Source organism: Patella vulgata, chromosome 4 (genome assembly GCF_932274485.2).
Source record: "Patella vulgata chromosome 4, xgPatVulg1.2, whole genome shotgun sequence".
NCBI classification, from domain to species: domain Eukaryota; kingdom Metazoa; phylum Mollusca; class Gastropoda; family Patellidae; genus Patella; species Patella vulgata.
In genome coordinates this window covers 8,291,620-8,311,069 of record NC_065882.2, presented here as the reverse complement: position 1 = coordinate 8,311,069, position 19,450 = coordinate 8,291,620, and the positions used below count along the sequence as shown (strand labels likewise).

Genomic DNA, 19,450 nt, shown 5'->3' with positions numbered 1-19,450 from the left:
ATTCAATTCCATTAAATACAGAAACAGAATAAAAACCGGATAGACGGAACACCGGATACACCGGAATTCACGGGAATTCACATACAATCACGGGAATTCACTTTGAAAACATATAAACACCGGAAATCACTTTCAACATATCAGAATTCTCACTTAAAGTAGCTAAGTCTCTAACTCAATATCATTCAAAATCTTCAACATTGAAAACACGATTTATTTGTCAAATTAAATCAACATTCATGTTGTGATCTTACCGGAAAAAATGGGCTTTTGATATCCAATATTTAAGACAAAATAAACATTTTACCATTGGTACACGAATCGTGTACCATAATGCGCTTCAGCGTCAGTTGTATCAAGAGACTCGAGGGACGAGGCCACACTGATCCGCAGTGAATATTTGCTTGGCCGCGACAATCACTGATAAGGATGACATTGATGCGGCTTAATGAGCTAGAAATATTAACTTTTTTCCTGCGACAAATTAAATTCTAAAACATTTTTTGTATATATTGGAAAAATAAATAAAGGCGTTTGACGTATTTGTAGGTAAAAATTATTTCCTATTTAGTGTAAATGGGTATTAAAATGACTAAAATGCAACATTCTCTCCGAAGCAGTTATGTCTTATGTAAACAATGCACGCGTCATTCAGCCAATGATTCACACCGCGTGCTGTGACAGCACGTGTTAAGGCAGTCATCTATGACAGAGGTATTATACAGATTGGGACGAGGCTAGACACATTGCACCAAATTAAACGGCGCATGTAGACTGGAATAACCAGACGCTAGAAATTTGCACTCGCTTGAGACTGCTGGCTTATTTCGCCGAACATAACTGATTTGAAATTGGAGTAAAAACGGAAACCATTGAATGTAAATCAGTTTATATACATTCATATTACAGTATTATATGCGTTGCGACCCACTTTTGTCAATTTCTAGGTCCCAAATGTTAGCGATTTAGCTCCCTTAAGACCTTCGTATTTACTAATATTTTACATTAATAATAAATTACTTTAAATCACCGGGATTCATTTTCTCCCGTCAAAAGGCAAAACCTAGTAACTCACTTTTTTCTTATTTTGAGAAAACAAAGGAAAACGTAATGAATGAATATTAAACGCCAGCTCATCCATTGATTTGACTATTGAGTTACTAGGTTTTGCTGTGGTATACTAGGCAAATGATGGAAGTTGCTAGGTTGTGTCATGGGTGTAACTGCTTACAAAATCAAAAGATTGGAATATCTAGTACAACAACAGGAGGAACATACCCTAGTAACTGCAAATTTGGTCCTAACTCAATTTTGATTTTAAAGAAAAGTGAGTTACTAGGTGTTGCCTTTTGACGGGAGTTTTGAAAACATATTAACATTGGAATTTACTTTCAAAATATCGGAATTCGTACTTAAGACCTTCGTATTTACTAATATTTTACATTAATAATAAATTACTTTAAAACACCGAAAATCACCGGAATTCACATTGAAAACATACAAACTCCGGAATTCACTTTCAAAATATCGGAATTCGCACTTAAGACCTTCGTATTTACAACTATTTTACATTAATAATAAATTCACTTTCAGAAAATCGGACATTGAAAACATATAAACACCGGAATTCACTTTCAAAATATCGGAATTCGCACTTTACTTATATTGTACATTAATAATAAATTACTTTAAATCACCAGAATTCACTTTGAAAAAATCGTAATTCGCCCCAAGACAATTGTACTTACATTTTGCATTAATATTAATACCAGAATGTATCTACTGTAAAACGATATTTCCAGATGGTCATCTCGCGAAACACAATATGATTAGAACGCAGCAGTAATCCATGTAAAACTTCAAACCGAACAATTCTCGAATGTGGAGCAAAACGTTCTCAGTGTAGATGAGCTAAGTTTATTCGAAAATTAACATTGTAATAATAAGCCAATCAAATAAAGTCTCATCAATAATAGTTTGGATATTTTCACAGATAATCCGTTGTAGCATGAAGTAGCCCAGATTGTAAATTGTCTTGTACAACTAACCAGAAGCAAAATTTCGGCTTAATCCTTACTCATTATTTAAATCAACACTGACGTGTTCAGTAGTTATTTTAATAATTAATTTGCAGTGGATATGAAGTTCATATTTATGTTTAACCTGTTTGTTGACAGGACCTTTTGTTGATTGCCTTTAATCATAGACAGGAACTAATCATATAAACGATATTGACTGATCCTTATAAGAAATATAGAAATAGATTTCACTAAAAATAAACACACTTATATGGATATACTTCTTCTGAATTTTATTAACATGCTACGTTTCAATACACATATAGGTAACAAAAATTTGGTGCAGGGGTCTTTAGCAGTGGGAGGAAACCGGAGGACCCGGAGAAAACCCACGAGGTTGGACAGGCGACCCTACTCCTTGTCACGTACACCCGGGGATTCGAAACCACGCCAGTTGACTCAATGACAGGCTTTATGATACAGCACGCGCGTAATAACCATTCGGCCATCCAACCCCCCCATCTGGTATAAAGATATTGTCTAAGGTATAAAGGTTGTGGCTTCGATCCCTGGTGTAAGCGTAGTATGTGGCTTGAAGATAGGAGCGCCTTCTCAACCTCATGGGTTTACTCCGGGTACTCCGGTTTCCTCCCACAGGAAAGACCTCTGCGCGTGCGCTAAGATAATAAAAATGAAAAATAAGACTTGTCTGCGATATCACCTTCGGTGGAAGCGGACGTTAAACACTAAGAACAACAGCAAGTCATGCTACCAATGTTGTTGTTCTTAGTGTTTAACCTGCGCTTCCCCCCAAGGTGATATCGAAGACAAATTGTCTATTTTCATTTTTATTACCTTAGCTAATCTATAATGGTTCAATATATTTACAGTTAATATTTTTTACTTATTAATACAAAATGGGACTCATCTTCACCCCATCATTATCACAAAATTTACAAAATCTGTTATTTCTAACAACACTATTGCATCTACTTCTATAAATAATTTATGGGCAGATAAACTGATTTTTGAAACGCAATTAGCAAATTTACATGGAAGGGATTTGGTCAAATAATATTGTAAGTTAAAATTAGGACCGACATGCTGGTAAAAGAGGCCTTTTGATGAATTACAAATAGGTTTTACACATAATTGTTTTAAAACATCTCAAACTCTATGCCTAATAGTTTTGAAATATGACGAGTTACGGGATATTCTCCACATACGTCGAGGAGTCTCCCTTTAATGATCAAAATATCGGATTTATGAATCATATTAAATTTAAATATTGTCATTGCAAAATTTGACAAATCACATACAAGCACAACACACTAAACTATGATAACATGAGAATACTCTGGGCAGAGACAATAATTGTCAGCGATACTTATCTAAATTGATTTCATTTATTTATTTCAAAACAATTACGTTACGCTGTCGATGACCGAAAATGACAATCGACACAATTTGCAATTATAAATAAATAAATATAGCTATAATATTAAAGTGTTTATTGCACTATATATATATATACCCTAATATGTTTCATGCATATAATTACTGTTTTAATAAACTATTAATCAATCACTAATTACAATACATTGCAACGAATTGCAACGAAAGTATCAACAAAAATCACATACACGAGTTATCTCTCATGAACCTCCGATTTGGGCACAAAGCAGTGAGACTTCTTAAATTCCAACTAAATTGTTATTTTGTGTTTCCATAGTTAACAGTTTTGGAGTTATTGGGTGTTGTTTTGGAGTTGTTGGGTACTTCGACGCGCCCTACGTTATCATAATCATGATGAATATCGTTGAAATGAATGACCGATAGTCTTTCAAATAAATACACCTACAGCGTCTTCATCAGGTCTGTGCGGAGTGATCAAAATAGTTATTCGTTATATTATAAAGTATTATGCATTTGAAATAAATTAGTTTTGTGTGAGGAATCGGGGATTTTCGAAGTGAATTCCGGTAAATTCCGGTGATTGTAAGTGAATTCCGGAGATTGTTTTGTTGGGGTATTTAAGCAAATCAAAACGCCTTGATTGAAGAAAAAACATATTTGAGTGAATCGACAGAGGTTAGATGTATTTTATTAATCGACATGTACTTTATTAAATTAACACAACAATATGTTACCAACCCATGTAGTTGGATTTTGTTTACGTCGCAGAATTATACTTCATGTAGTGGATTTTTTCATGCACAAACATAGGCGTACGGGCTGGATGACTGTTAGGGGGGCAGAACTTGAAGTGCCCGAAAAAATTTGGGTTAGCGCCCCCCCCCCCCCCCAAAAAAAAAAAATTGGGAAGACTTGACGACCGCAAACGCGTTTTCCAGCTATTCTAGCCTTCGAATACAGTAACTTCAATGTGGTCCAATATAGCCTACCAGGTGGCTGGCACGAATCCTAAACAAACAACCAATCGTTGCGTGATATGGGGGCCTCGCCCTCCTGGAGAACATTTTGAAAATGTAACCGCCGCAAATGCGTTTTCTGCTTTTCTTGCCCGTGAGATAAGCAACTCCAAAGTTGTCCAGTGGTTTCGTAACCGAAATCCAACTCAATGCCGACGTGAATTTCAGCCATTCAATCAGACTGTTGCAGCTGCATTCACAAATAATAATCGATGCCCGAAAATGTTTTAATCCATAGTACAAAATTCGTGGCATTCAATTAAAAGTAAAATTGGTGAGTTTTTTTCATTGGAACCGTCTGCCGAAAAAGTCAGATTGTTCCCCCCCCCCCTCTCTCTCTCTCTCCCTCTCTCGGTCCGGTTTTAGACTTTGTTTTAAAAAATGTGATATGTCGTATTCAGTTTCGATTGTTACGTTTACCCCAAGAACGGGGATTCCTGGATAGACTGTCACATGGATGATCATGAAATGGGGTTTAACGCCCTATTCTACAACTGCCGGGCTAATAAAAAAAAGGGTATATTTGTGCACCACTCTTACTTTTCGGCGATTCCCAAGAGACTCGATCCCAGAATTAGCCGGGGGGTTGGATGGCCGAATGGTTAGCGCGTGCGGCGTTGTATCATAATGTCTGTCATTGAGTCAACTGGCGTGGTTTCAATTCCCCGATGGTATACGTGGCGAAGAGTAGGGTCCCCCGGTTTCCCCCCACTGCTAAAGAACCCTACGCGCAAGCGAAATATTGAAATAAAGTTGAACCGTGTGTTTGTCCCGAAATGACCTAGTTTGTGTCGAGTGGACGTTAAATTCCATTTCTCTCTCTCCGGTGTGGTTTCCTCTTGTCCTTGGTGCCGGACAGAGGGCCTGACGATATATGATGTCTAGTTATTCGTTTGGGACAAAATATCGCGGCGCCATGTACGTACACGTCGGCGTACACGTAAAAGTCCCCTTGACGGGTGGAATTCATGGGAGTGTAGGCCAGAGCGCCGCTGTCTGGGTAAAATTTCCCTCATAGGTTACTACGTGGCGTATGCCCGTCTCCATTAACCCCAATTGGTGCAGGAAAATAGTACCTTCGTCAAACTCCATTTCTTTTCCCTGACTTCAAACTTTCATGGAAATTTTAAGTGCACATGGACAGTTAGCTACAATTTTTAGCCATGATAATTCTTTTCGGGGATACACTATTCGAGGCTTTGACGAAGTAAAATTAGGTTCAATTGCAAAATTCTCAACACATATCTTAACAGTTTGCATGAAAATAGGTAATTATGTTACAAATAGTGAAGAGCGAAACACTGAAATCATAATCTTATCTTACCGAACAGTTTTTCGAGTGACATGACACCTCGTGATTCTGGTTCGGCAGTCATTTTAAACATATTTTAGGTTTAAACAAATCATATAATTAATTATACGGTAAGGTTTCACCTTTATTTCAATGGGAATTGGTTTATTATATGTTAAGCTATGTACAGTACAGTTTGGGTTCAGTGTTGTTGGAAATTAAGGGAGTTATAGGCCAGTAACATTTTTTTAGTCAATTGACTACAAAACTTGCTCAAAGGAAGGCCTTAGGAACATCCACTACTGTGGCTGGGGCAAGACGGAAGACATCAGTAGTGGAACCATTTCTAATGGACAGTGCGAAAACAAGCAGGAAAATCAAAAGATAAATTCTCAGTTCACATCGATCATGTTTCAATAGGATTGAGGATATATTATGTTACATATAGATATTATTATTTATTATTGTCGTGCACGTAAAAGATCCCTTGACAGTTGGAATTCGATATAAGAGTAGACCATAGTGCCGCTGTCCGGGCAAAATTTCTCTCATAGCACACCGTATGGCGTATTAACTCAGTCCGGAGCAGAACAGTAGAACGTTAAACCCCATTTCATTTGATTTCATTTCTAAAATTGTTTTAAAATATTGATTTTTTTCTGACAAGTAATGATTTTTGGCACTTCAGAAAAGTAACCGATTTTCAACTACTTTACGATCAATTATTTTTGTTATTTATCAGGGCAAATTTGGGTTTTCGGCCGCAGGTTGTGGCATAGGGGTACACCCGAAAATCATATAAAGGTCTGAGTAACATCACTGGGTATATCTTCAACTGAAAGAATGCCCACATTTGCTTTTTTTATGACGAAACATGAGTTATGCCCATTCGTAAATGTTGGTTTTCGGTCATTGGTTTTTAGGGTAGGGGTACCCCGACAACGGCACAAGGGAGTATCGGACATCTATGAAAACCATTTCATATGAAGGATTGACTCTGCCAACCTACAGAAAATTGTCAGTTTCCTTTGTTTAGCTCAAAAATTGACGACTTTATGCTTGTCAGAAGTTTTACTTTAATAACTTGTTACACTTTTAGGATTTCATTACATGCACCAGAAACCATCAAAAAACATTTTCTTGTAATTGTTTGGGAAATTTTGATCGTACGCCGGCGTTATGGCCTACTTTTATGAAATATTCCAATTTGGGTTCTTGCCTATATGTACACGAGATCTCCAGTTCTCGTCCCACCCGAACAACATATTGCCCAGTCGGTACAAAACAGTAGGACCTTTAAACCTCATTTCATTTGTGCCTTGCCAGGCACCCTGTCCCACACGAGTGACAATGATGGAAACATAACGGAAATTCCCGATGAACTTTCTCGGCCAACACCGGGGTCGAACCCGGAACCTCCAGTTTAGTGAACCATGATTTGCTGATGGCCCGAGCCCCGGCGGCGCCCATCAAAACTGGTAAAACAGGATTAATCAATTATTAGCGCTCTTATAAAATATATTCTATATAGTCTCGATCACCCAGAACCTCCTAATCTTCAATGTACTGAATGTTTATCTAAATAACAGAGAGTAGATTCTATACAGGCAGGGACCACGGCAGCTAAGTGGGTAAGACGCTGATTCGCTAACCTGGAGGTCGCGTGTTCGATCCCTGGATTTTCCAACATGGTTTTCCCTTGTCAGTAATGCTGACAAGGACAGCTGTCTAGTCATTCGGATGAGAGAAAAACCCAACCCCGTGTATTCATTATCGAGCACGTAAAAGATCCCTTGGCAGTTGAAATTCGATATAAGAGAAGGTTATAGTGCCGATGACCGGGCAAAATTTACTGCTGGAGCAGAGCAGTAGGACGTTAAACCCCATTTCATTTCATTTAATTTCTATATGGGCACCAGAAACTAAATAGATGTAGATAAAAATAATAATAATAATAATAATAATAATGTTTTATTCAGTAAATAGGTCATCGACCCAAAGTTACAAGGTTGTAAATATATAAATAATAAATATATACATGTATACAAATATATCAAACAGGTCATTAAATAAATAAATTAGATACTATTATGAACATTTTAAAGGGTGTTAATTTATTTACAATAAACAGTTTAATTCATAATTTGATGATTTCTAATCTTTATGGCTGCATTTATAAAATTTGACAAAGATAATAAAAATTATCAAACTTCGAAGAGGACGGTCGCAGTTTTTTAACACAGTGAGATTCACCCATCCGTAACCGTTTTAGGTTTTCAATTTTTGTTGAAATGGGGCCTGAAATTGCTATTTGGAGGATACAAATTAGCTGTTGTCGATACAAAAGTGCATCTTTGAAGACATATGTTGGAATTATTCGACAGAATAATAGGATTATGACACTTTTGATAATCTCCACGCTGCTATTGCTGTTATCGGGTGATATCGAGAGTAATCCAAGCCCTTCTACCCGTCAAGGTCAGATCTCAAGGACCGGAGATATTGTTTATCCACAGGACAAAGATAAGGATTTAGACCTAATGGCTGTGCTTCAATCATTAAAAAGTGATATAGCCGATATGAGACAAGAAATGCGAGATATGAATATTAAAGAAGAGTTTCTTAAACTAAAATCGGATGTGCATGACATGAAAACGAATTTTGTTAACTTCGGCTCAAAACTGGATTCACTGGAAAATAAAGGCAAAGAGAAAAATATAATTATCTATGGAATAGCAGAAACAGGCGATAGGAATGAAAATGGAGAAGAACTGGTAAGGAAAATTTTGTCTGAGGAATTTAATATTGAAGGTTGTAAGAGTGACAAAGATATTGGGATTGAACGAGCTCACCGAATTGGAAAAAAAACCGCCAAACGTAACAAGACCAAGACCTATGTTAATAGTGTTAAATAGATTAAAAGACCGAGAGACGATTTTACGAAGTTGTAGACTACACCTCAAATCATTTGACTCGGAGAAGATTTCAGTGAACGAGTTCGAAAAATCAGAAGAGCGCTCATACCTAAGTTGAATGAAGTTAAGAAGAATGATCAAAATGTGAGAGCGTATTTGAAATTCGACAAGTTAATAGTTAATCAAGATGTGTATACGTACGACCTTGAAGCCGAAAAGATAATAGTTCTAAGTGAAAACAACAAATAGCAAATTACATCACATCCGGAAGTTTCTGAATTTTATTCGAGTGTTAAAGCTGAACTCCGGTTACAAAACTACAGAAATAATTAAATAAAAAGAATTATCACCCTACATAATCGCCATACTTGTTTTCAATTTTTAGAACAAGCATAGCGATTGTACGGCGTACAAAAACAGAAGCAGGCCACGCCCACATCCAGTATATACTTTGTCAACCACACTGTCCACATCCGGCTAGCAATATTCCAACTACCAATTACCTTCTGACTGATTGGGGGGGGGGGGGGTCATTATTAGTTTACTGTAAATATTATTGCTACACAATGATTATGTCTGACCAGGTACGTATTATTTTACTAATTAGACGAAGTAAGTAAACCAAGGTGTACTTTAGCTCTAAAAATGAAAGAAAACTACCTTTAACGAACTTTATTAAATCTTGTGCAAAATCAATGAACAGCGGGAAAAGGTCATATCATTTTAAAACAGAGGAGCAACCGCCATGGTTTGACTCCGACTGTGTAAATAGCAAGAATAGTAAGTACTGCGCATTAGATAAATTTAGACTTAGTAATTCTGTTATTGATTTGAAACTATTTAATACATGCAAAAATAAATTCAAAGAATTGTGTAGTTTTAAAAAAACAGAATATCATCGACATGTCTGTAATCAGTTACTTCAAAATTTAAATGATCCAAGTAAGTTTTGGCAGACTGTAAAAGGTTTTCGTCAAAAGGTTTCGGTATCTGACAAAATAACCCCAAGTCAATGGGTGAACTACTTTGAAACACTGCTAAATCCAATAACTGATTCACAGAGTGTAGATGATATTAATATTACAATTAGTGAGTCTAGTAATATTTTAAATGAACCTATAACATATTATGAAATTAAGAAATGTATAGACAATATGAAATCAGGCACTTCACCTGGTCCAGACGGGCTAGGAATTGGTTCTATAAGTCATGTGTAGAACTAATAGGCCCAGTTCTCACAACTTTGTATAATACCCTATTTGATGAAGGCAGATTTCGAAGGCAGATTTCGAAACTCGTGGTCAAGGACCCTAATCACACCTCTGCACAAGAAAGGATCAAAACATGACCCATCAAACTACAGAAGCATATCTCTGACTGATTGTATCGGTAAAATATACTGTGCTGTGCTCAATAATAGATTACAAAATTGGTGTTGTGTCGAAAATAAGTATTGTGAAGCACAAGCAGGCTTTAGGAAAGGGTACTCTACTGTCGATAATATTTTTACTTTACATGGTCTTATTCAAAAATATCTCACAAAATCAAAGGGGAGAATGTATTCTTCATTTGTAGACTTTTCTCGTGCTTTTGACTCATTGAATCGAAAGAAACTATTAGCATTAATGCTAACAGAAGGTGTGAATGGTAAGATGTATTTAGCATTAAAAAGCACGTACTACAATGTATTATCAAGTGTAAAATTAGCATCCAACATAACCCCCTATTTTGACTGTTTATCAGGCGTTAAACAAGGATGCATATTAAGTCCTCTCCTATTTTGTTTTTATGTCAATCAACTCGTAGAAATGATGGAAGCTAGTGATGTAAGAGGGTTGTTCACTACGCAAGAAGCAAACGATATAATTGTTATTATATGCAGATGATCTTAGCATATTATCAGACTCGGTTGGTGATTTACAAAGAAAACTAAATATTTTGTATATATTTTGTACTAATTTTAATTTAAATGTAAACCTTTCAAAGACAAAGATTGTAATTTTTCGAAATGCTGGTATTACTAAGAATATCGAAGTGTTTTATTATAATAATGTAAAATTAGAAGTTGTTTCTTATTACAATTATTTAGGTATATCATTTTCGTCGCGATTATGTTGGAGTAAACCTTTGTATAGTTTAAGTGTCAAAGCTGATAAAGCTCTTATACCCGTAAAATGTCTTCTTAAAAGTGTCGATTGTATATCCCTAGATCATGCTTTCAAAATATTTGATGTAATTATCAAGCCGGTATTGTTGTATGGGTCACAAGTGTGGGGCTTCGAATACAGAGAAGATATTGAGAAAGTTCATAGTGCATATTGTAAATACATTTTAGGCGTACACAAATCTAGCACAACCGTAGGATCACTGGGAGAATGTGGCCGCTATGGTTTATCGGTATCTTATATTTCAAATTGTATTAAATACTGGATCAAATTATTAAATATGAACTCAGATAGATACCCTAAGCAAGTATATATAATGTTGTGTAATTTAGATAGTGCTGGGAGGGAAACATGGGCGACCAAAGTAAAACATGTTCTTTGGGATTCGGCTATGTATGGTTTAACCAAAATGTTGGAGACAAACGAATATTTATGACATTATTAAAACAACGATTAACTGATATTAACGCACAGGAATGGTCATCGAAACTAAACGGGAGCAGTAGTCTATCAGAATATAAATGTTTATTCAAGCTTAATTTAATTCCAGAACAATACTTGTCTGTAAATATTCCAAAAGTAACCAAAAGAAATATCACTCTGTTACGTTTAAACTTATTGCCATTATATGTAAATATGTTTAGAAGAAAAAAATTAAGTAGATGTAGATACGAAACTGGTGTCGTTTCACTCAATTCACATGAACACGTGATCACTTGAGACTGGTTATCGAATCAAATAGCGACACCAAACCTCCACATACACAACTGGAAAAATACTCCCAAAGCAAAGCCACCACAAGCTCAAACTATCTTGTAAAAAGCTCAAACTATCTTGTAAAAAAATCGATAAATGACGTTGATAATTTTAATAAAAGTTGTCAAACAACATGTTAACATTTCAGAAACTTGTAACTTTTCTATTTCTGTAAAATATATTAGCAGCTGTCTACCCGTGAATAGTATAAAAGACACAGATATCTCTGAATTAATCACTTTCCTTTCTGTATTTCTGTATAGTCGTTGATCTGAAAGATTTATCATCATGCGTTTTTTGCTGACCGTTCTTCTCTTGGTTGCTGTAGTTATGATTGTTGCTGAAGCGAGTCGTAGCGGTCATCGTAATAGACATAACAGACCATCGTTGAGAAACGTCAGCTGTGAAAGGGTAAAGCATGCCGGTGTTTGTGAGAGATGCTGTGGTAAGACTTTATATTTTGGTTCATTAACTAAAAGCGCGTTGGTCATGAAAACGCAAAGCAGACAGGCGTGGGGGAGAAGGGGAAAGCTATGTTTGCAATTTGGAAAATTAGACTGCTATCTCCTGTACTTTGGGACAGGAATAGAAAGTAGAAAAAGTACATCAATACATGTAAATACTGTAGTCATAAAATTGAGAAAGAATTAGACTTGAACGTATTTGTTTGTTTGTTGGTTTGTCGATGTTTAGCATGCTGCTGGCTCGTCGGTTTCAATAGTCATTCGGATTGGACGAAAACCCTAGGTCATGTGCTGTGTTTATGTTAGCATGCCTATAAAATAACCCTTGACAATTTGAATTCGATATAAGTGCATATATAGGCCTTGTCAGTTTGAATTCGATATACAAGTGTAGGCGGCAGTGCCGCTGTCCCGACAAAATTTTCCTCATAGCGAGAGAGAGAAATGGGGTTTAACGTCCACTCGACACAAACTAGGTCATTTCGGGACTAACATATGGTTTTAATTTTATTTCAATAATTCGCTTGCGCATAGGGGTCTTTAGCAGTGGGAGGAAACCGGAGGACCCGGAGAAAACCCACGAGGTTGGACAGGCGACCCTACTCCTTGTCACGTACAACCGGGGATTCGAAACCACGCCAGTCGACTCAATGACAGACTTTATGATACAGCGCGCGCACGCTAACCATTCAGCCATCCAACCCCCCTTCCCTCATAGCGCATTGGCGGAAAATCTGCAACATTGAAATATTATCGGTAAGACGCTTTGCTTTAAGCCAATGCTTTTATGTTTTTGTTTTAAATTTTAGACCAGTGTAAAAATGTTAAGTGTTGTGAACCTCTAACTTGTTCTGGGGGTGAATGTAAATGCAACGGTGAAGTCTGTGGAGAGAATCAAACCTGCTCTGGTTCAGGTGGTGTTGCCATTTGTGTCGAGAAGTAAGTATACCCCTTGTCATGCAAATCTCATTTCAAAAATAAATCTAAATTCGGCAGAAAGTTCGAGAATAAAGATAAATAACAGAGATTTCAAACTGTGTGTAATTTTCAGAGATGGGATCACTGTAATTATATTTAAATGACAAAAAAAAATAATGCTAAAATTATCTTTTAGATTTGCTATGGGGAAAAAAACTTTGACCTCATTTGCTCCAGTTTTTTGGGGTTTTTTTTTTCAATTTAGAGTCGTGTAAAATTGTGTAAATAATATATTTAGAATTGAAATATTTATCATCAATATAATTCTGTTACTGTGTGTTACTAATCTCGGAGTCCTTAAAGTAAAAATCAGGGGCCTGTTTCACGAAATTTTAACTAAGATAAAATCCAAATTTTAGTAATTTCATTGGATAATATTACACTGATTGTAGTGCTTGGCCAATCAAAATTGAAGTATCTACTAAAATTTGGATTTTATCTTTAGTTAAAATTTCGTGAAACAGGACCCAGGACACTAGAATTCCCGGGGTGCAAATTTGGGCGTTGAAAGAGAACAAAACATCGGGTCTTTTTTCAAGCCCTGTTCTCAATTGTTAGAGGTGGAAGTGCGCGTAAAAAATCCCTTGGCAGTCGGAATTCAAAGACGAGTAGACAAAAACCTAACTGTGCGGCCAAAATTTTGTTTGCTGTATTACGCGTAAAATAAGGATTATCTTACTCCATCCTCAAGTATGTGCCTACGACATGCTAAACATCCATATTTTTCTCTTTCAGTGAGCCAGAGTGGCCTTTAGAGTAAATAAAAACTACGAAGATAAACAAACCAAACATTCCAGACCCTTTAAAAACAACAACAGATGTGATTTTCAACGTACTTCAAGTCGGCAGACAAATAGTATACGGTACAGCCTAGAAGATCAACGCCATTTCCACTGATATTATGATATTGTAAAAAAGAAAAATAAATGCTCTGGGGCCTGTTTCCCAAAATTTTAACTAAGATAAAAGCCAAATTATAGTAATTTGATTGGATAATATTAGATTGATTTTAGTGCTTAGCCAATCAAAATTGAAGTATCTACTAAAATTTGGATTTTATCTTTAGTTAAAATTTCGTGAAACAGGTCCCAGAAATCTAGTTTGAACAAATGTCTTGGTGCATCAGATATAACGAGGACAAGTTTCAAACGTTCATCTGGGTCAAGTTGCTTAAATTTCTTGACTCATGTTGATTCACAATCGGCAAATCGCAAATATTCAATGCGGCTAAGAATTCTTGCTTTACAATATTTATTATAATAAATGAAAGTCACAGCTTTTATTTAGTGTTTGTTATTTTAAGGGGGGTGACGTGGCTAAGTGGGTTAGACGCTGGCTCGCTAGCCTGGAGGTCGGGTGTTCGATCCCTGCATTGACCGAGAAAGTTCATTCAGATTTTCCAGGGTGGTTTCCCGTTGTCAGTGATGCAGAATGGAGGGCCTGAAAAGGTCAGCTGTCTAGTCGTTCGGATGGGACGAAAAACCGAGGTCCCGTGTACACATTGGCATGCACGTAAGAGATCCCTTGGCAGTTGGAATTCGATATAAGGGTAGGCCGTAGCGCCGCTGCCCGGGCAAAATTTCATCATAGAACACTGTATGGCGTATGGCCGTCTTCATTAGCAAAGGTTAGGAGCATAACAGTAGGACGTTAAACCCCATTTCATTTCATTTCAATTTGTTATTTTAAGACAAGTTCATCTTGTGTTTGGGGGATTGAATGGCCGAATGGTAAGTACGTGCATGTTGTCTTTGAGTCAACTTGCGTGGTTTCGAATCCCCGGTTGTACGCGACAAGGAGTGGGGTCGCCTGTCCAACCTCGTGGGTTTTCTCCAGGTCCTCCGTTTTCCTTCCACTACTAAAGACCTCTACGCGCAGGCGAGTTATGGAAATAAATAATTAAAACCATATGTTAGTCCCGAAATGACCTGGTTTGTGTCGAGTGGACGTTTAACCCCATGTCTCTCTCTCTCTCTCTCTCTCTCTCTCTTGTGTTTTATAAAGATTGCAGTGTGTAAGACTGTCCTTACATAATAATAAGATTGCAGCCACGGTGGCTAGGTGGTTAAGACGCTGGCTCGCTAGCCTGGAGGTCGGGTGTTCGATCCCTGCATTGGCCGAGAAAGTTCATCCAGATTTTCCGACGTGGTTTCCACAAGGACAGCCGTCCAGTCCTTCAGATGAGACGAAAAAACCGGAATGCACGTAAATTATCCCCTGGCAGTTGGAATTCGATATAAGAGTAGGCCGTAGCGCCGCTGCCCGGGCAAAATTTCCTTCATAGCACACTGTATGGCGTCTGCCCGTCTGCATTAGCCAAGTATAGGAGCAGAACAGTAGGACGTTAAACCCCATTTCATTTCACTTTGTTGGTAGGTTGTCTTTACATAATATTATTTATACATCGTTTCGTTTTATTGGTCGTAAAGAAATTACATGAAACAGGCCATCGAAGATGGACATGCGCCATGCAGTGTGATATATGGAAAATATTATATGGAAAACTTACTCAGCTCAGTATCATCGATGTCTTACCGTGAAAAAATGGGCTTCTGATATCCAATATTCAAGACATGCGCCATGCAGTGTGCCATGAGGATAATTTTGCCCCGACTGCGAGGCTACGACCTATACTCTTTTAGAATTTCAACTGTCAGGGGTTCTTTTACGTGCACGCAGATGTGAACACGATACATCGTTTTTTACGTAATTGTGCCTGATTGTCAAAATGCTCGGACCTAACTGGAACCAGTTGTTAAGGATGGTTTGTATTATCACCGGCTGTCATCTAAAAATTTCGAAAATCCGATTCTACCCTACAACCCCTACCCCCTCCCCCTCCAGCTGGAAATAAAAAGAAACCCCGATCAAATTAGTATATTATTTTGAGTTCCAATATCCAATTGGCATCCCTCTTTAACTTATTGGGGGTTGGCTGGCCGAATGATTAGCACGTGCGCGCTGCATCATAAGGTCTGTCATTGAATCAACTGGCGGGGTTTCGATTCCCCGGTTGTACGTGACAAGGAGAAAGGTCGCCTGTCCAACCTCGTGGGTTTTCTCCGGGTCCTCCGGTTTCCTCCCACTGCTGAAGACCCTTACACGCAAGCGAATTATTGAAATAAAATTGAACCATGTATTAGTCCCGAAATGATATAGTCCTACGACCCAATGTATTTACCATTAATACAGTTCTATGTTGTCACGTACAACCATGTCAGTTGACTCAATGACAGACCGTATGATACAACGCGCACGCGCTAACCATTCGACCATCCAACCCGCAAAGAACAGAAGAGAAACGTCACAATGTTTATATAAGAGGTGGACGAGAACGGGCGGAGTCGTCGTAAGGTAAGATCTTTATTTATTTATGGAAAATACATTAAAAGCCGCGCGAAGTCATTCTTCTGTTTTACATTTATAATTTAAACCGAAAAAGTTCTCAAATAATAACGCGTCCTTATCAAATAGAAAAATAGTGAAGGTTTCTATATTCTTCTACATCTTCATCAAAATTTATACTTTTTAAGGGAATGAGAGAGGGAGAGAAATGGGGTTTAACGTACACTCGACACAAACTAGGTCATTTTGGGATTAATATGTGGGTTTTTTTTAAAAAAAAAAAAATTATTTCAATAATTCGCTGGCGCGTAGGGGTCTTTAGCAGTGGGAAGAAACCGGAGGACCCGGAGAAAACCCACGAGGTTGGACAGGCGACCTTTAAGGGAAAGACACAGTAGGCCTACAAGTGTACTTGAGTTTAACGTCCGCTTCCAACTAGCCTAATTTTACCTGGAAAAAAAACAAAGGTTGTTGATTTTGGAAATTTATTTTCTTATCGCAATTTAAATCAGTCAAGATAAATAGATTTACGTATAATAACAAATCGATCGAAATATATATATTATGATGTTTTTTTTTTAATCCTTCTTCATACAAGGAATCAAAATGAAGTCCTACTATTTTTCTAATGGAAGTCGAAGAACAAGATTAACCTATGGTGAAAAGGCAGCTTTGTTAAAAAGTCGCGTTTCCATGGAGTATATTTTAAATGGAGACAAAAATGTCGAAATTCCACAAGGTATACAAACGATTGACGTCACAATGCATGCTATGTATTTTCTTGATATTTTTTAACCTACAATTAAAATTACGTCATAATGGAAGCAACGATGGCGGGTTTCTGTTATTGTGACGTTAGCAATACCCAGGCCTGTCTTACTTATTGTTACGTAGGCTACATTATTCCACAACGAGGGAAATAGCAGAGGGATGTGTTCACAATGTATTTGGGGTTATTATACATTATTAACATAGTTATCTGACCTTGCATGGGTGAGTTCTAATATAGTTTTTGAGTTAAGAATTTGCCAGGAAAATAGAGTTTTCCTGGAGGTATGAGCCAGTATAGAGGAGAGGAGAGAAGAGAGAGAGAGAGAGAGAGGTGGGGTTTAACGTCCACCCGACACAAACTAGGTCATTTCGGGACTAACACATGGTTCAATTTTATTTCAATATTCGCTTTAGCAGAGGGGGCGAAACCGGAGGACCCGGAGGAAATCCACCAGGTTGGACAGGCGAACCTAATCCTTGTCACGTACAACCTTGGAATCGAAACCACGCCAGTTGCTTCAATGACAGACCTTATGATACAGCGCGCACGTGCTAACCATTCGGCCATCCAACCCCCTCAATTTTGTCGTTGGATACTGCACCAAATACAAAACAAATCGAACGAGGAACTTCTTGTAAAAACTGATTATTATGTAGTTTACTTTACTTTATCATGGCTGTAGTTATTTTGCTGAAGTGACTATTTATTTTTATTGTATTTTCACAGCAAAATATCCCAAAACAGATCTTCAACCATCAAGATTTTGGATTCCTGTACAGCTGATAAAACAAGAAATCCATAAATCAGACGTTAATCTTCCGCGAAACAAGTACCTCACCAAAGACAGAAGAATACCAATGTCTCGGGATGATGGTACAATAGGTTTAAAGTCCAAAACATACGATGTGTTACGTTCCGGTTTTGGAACCGTTCAATCAATTCCAGTATCAGAACTCCCGCCTCTACCAGAATCAGTCCCATCACAACAGTGTAATCCTATATATACATATTCCAGGAACGTTCACATGCCAAATAATTCAGTGCAGCTATATTCACCGAAATGCTTTTCCTCGGAAACATCTTCAAGTGTAGCCATGATGAATGATACGGCTTCTTCCACAAAAGTGTTAAATACAAATCAACGAGAAAATTGTGGTTTTGGTAAGCCACTACTTTTCAGAGAGGCTGTAGCAAAGGAAAAGGCTAGGTTGTCCAACACGTGTAGCAATGCGACATGTTCAGCGTACAATAACGATAAACGAGTTGGTACCTCGGAGCACAGTTCGTCTATGGATACTTCACAGGAACCGCTCGACGGACGCAATAGCAATTTATCAGAATCTGGTGCAGAACATGATGTGTTGCGAGCAGGGCCATCAGCGCGGCAGCTGTTAGAGAGGCAATGGGAAGAGTCACCGGAGACATTCCGTGAAGTTGAAAGAACCATAGACGCTACAGCAGCACCTGTTTTCTTTAGTGATCACAGTCAACCCGTTGTTCCATCTCAGTTACGATCTCATAGGAGGGAAGTGTCAGATGAAGGAACCCCCGGCGGTTTGTCCATTGATTCTAGCAAGCAGAAGGAATTACCCATCCATTCTTATGAAGAAATTCTAGCATTTCATGGTTTTTATCCAGGCAACACACAGCCCTGGATACTTCCAGAACCGTTAAAGGTTGATAACCCTATCCTTGACGGAGGTCTTCAAATCAAACAAGAACAGGATCCATCAACGACAACCAGTTTCCATGAGCTGTCCAAACACATTGAGGCATCGCCGTCTGCAAAAACCAATAGTTTGTATCCTAGCAACGCAAAACCACATGATTCAGCATTAACCAGTGTCATGGACACCAGGTCACCGCAGTCTCCACGAGCAAATAATATGTCAAATTATTTAACTAACCTTGAAATCAAACAACAGCACAGTTCTTCAAAATCCAACAGTCTCCAAGATTTATCCCCGTACATGGTGGAGTCACAAAAGTCCGTAAAAGCAAGAACCATACCTAATTCCTCAACGAATCCAAATGTTGCATTTAAGCAATTTTATATTGATAGATATAACCAAATCAAAGATCAAATTAAAAAGGCAAATCTGGATAAAGATGAAAGGGAATTAATTGCAAATAATTCAACGAAAAATAATTCACTCACATCAATTAACAGTGATGTAGGACGTAAAAAATTTGATATGTACATTTTTTTACCCCAAAAATATTTCATGGCTAATGGTGCAAATCGTAAGGGCGTAGCATTACGTTCATCTTATAAAAGTAAAACATAATATTAAAGGTTCTGTGTTGCTTATAA

At 37.6% G+C, this 19,450-nt stretch overlaps 1 long non-coding RNA gene across 1 annotated transcript; it reads left to right on the top strand.

Moving 5' to 3' along the window:
- Nucleotides 1–11,815: 11,815 nt before the first annotated feature.
- LOC126819150 (uncharacterized) lies at nt 11,816–14,287 on the top strand. The gene is made up of 3 exons (XR_007679524.2): nt 11,816–12,022; nt 12,851–12,980; nt 13,755–14,287. It is a non-coding gene; the product is annotated as an uncharacterized LOC126819150 (long non-coding RNA).
- The last annotated feature ends 5,163 nt before the right edge of the window (nt 14,288–19,450 follow it).